General features: G+C 55.0%; 1 protein-coding gene across 1 annotated transcript in view; it reads left to right on the forward strand.

The window, feature by feature from the left end:
• Positions 1-1519: 1519 nt before the first annotated feature.
• Positions 1520-1767, forward strand: part of NACC2 (NACC family member 2) — an 89439-nt gene continuing 89191 nt past the window's right edge. The window contains exon 1 of the mRNA XM_034793654.1: positions 1520-1653. The gene's annotated coding sequence lies outside the window, so the exon portion shown is untranslated. The remainder of the gene's footprint in view (positions 1654-1767) is intronic.

Consider the following 1767-nt stretch of genomic DNA (forward strand, 5'->3'; position numbering starts at 1 on the left):
CATTTGCAGAATTGGAGCCTTAGTGAAGGGACGTTTTAAGTCCAGGATAAAAAAAACACTGAGAACATTTACAAGTTTTGGTTCAAAATATTTTTCTGGATATTTAAAAAAATAAAACAAATCCTGAATCAGCAAAAAGCTTCACTTATTATAGATAACTGTTATGTGCAGTCCAAGGGGTAGATCTAGGAGCAATGACATGAACTTGAGCAAAGGAAAATTCAGGCTTGATACAGGAATGCATTTCCAAACAGAATAACCGTATTAGACTGTGGGCCAATCTTCCAAGAGATGTGGTAGAAACCTCATCGCCAAGGACATTTAAAACTGGACTGTAGAGAATAGGTAAGAATACACCATTGAACCAATTCTGTACTGGCTAGGGGAATTGACTAGCTGAGCTTTCAGGTATTTTTCCACTTCTGATTTATGAGATTCTATGAAAATGCTATTGTGGTAGGTGCACTACAAACACAGAACAAAAAGACACTCCCTGCCCCCAAGGAGTTTACAATCTAAGTAAAAGACAAGGGACAAGAAATGGATACAGACGGGGGGCACAAGAAACAATAAGACAATATTGGTGGTAGGTAATAGTCTCAGCACACCAGCAGCCTAACTAGTCAAGTTTTTATAGGCATACTGGCAAAGCAGAGTTTTGAGTGGGGATTTGAAGTTGGATTATGGGGTTTCTTTGCAGATGTTTCTGGGGAGTGCCTCCCCAGCAAAACAGGCAGCACGGTAGAAAGAACCCAGGTGCTTTTTAAAAACTTAAGTTTTCATCAACCCCAGTTTTTTTTTTTAATATGATATGACTAAACAGCATAATTAATACATGCAATGATAATGAGCACATTGGGCATTAGGGCCCAGTTTAGGGATGGTCAGGGAGTGGAAAGCCTGTTGACTTCAGTGGAAGTTCCCGGCCCACAGGGCTTGCAGAATAGGGTCCAATACTGCAGCGTGGGTTCCTAGCTTGAATAGGCGCAGGGACCCTTTGAATACTGGGAAGCCGAGGTGTGCATATTTGACATCCTCTTTTCCGTCCCCTTTTAATTCCCCTGAAAAATAATAAGCGCTACATTTAAAGATCAACCCCCTCTGATCCCCGCCCGGCATGTCTCCATGTGCCGCACAGACACAGACCCCCAGCGCCCGCCGCCCCCAGCCTGACACTCTCTGTGGGCTTCGTGGGGGACACGCGTGACGGGGATCTGGCAGCTGCGTCCCCTGTGCATGGCATGTCACAGCAGAGTGAACGGGCGATGCTAGCCCAAGCCCCAGGCTCAGGGAGTCCCTGGCTCGGGGGAGGCAGCTCCCCGCTGGGGGCCGGGGGCCGGGGAAAGCCGTGGCGCCAGCAGGGCCAGAGCTCCGCCAGCCGGCTCCAGCCCCGCGGCCCTTGGTGCTGAGGGTCCGGCTGGCCGGGCGGGCCGGGGCCCGCGATCAGCCCCGCTCCCCGGCTGCGCCCCGCCCGCCGGCCCGGCCCGGCCCTTCCCTGCCCGCGGGCTGCCGGGCTGCGGCGCTCGGCGCTGCTGGGCGAGGTCAGGGAAAGTCCATGTGAGGAGCCGCTGGAATCACTTCCTGCCGCCGAGCCGGCCGCCGCCGCTAGGCCCGAGGGAGCCGCCGCGCGTCCATGGGCAGCGAGCCCCGCAGGTAACCGCCCGCCGGGAGCCCCCGGCCCGCCGGGAGCCGGCCCCGGCCCCCGCCCCGGGGCTCCCTCCCCCCCGCCCCGGACTCCCTGAGCCTGGGGCTTCCCCCCCCCCCCCC

Source organism: Trachemys scripta, chromosome 17 (genome assembly GCF_013100865.1).
Source record: "Trachemys scripta elegans isolate TJP31775 chromosome 17, CAS_Tse_1.0, whole genome shotgun sequence".
NCBI classification, from domain to species: domain Eukaryota; kingdom Metazoa; phylum Chordata; order Testudines; family Emydidae; genus Trachemys; species Trachemys scripta.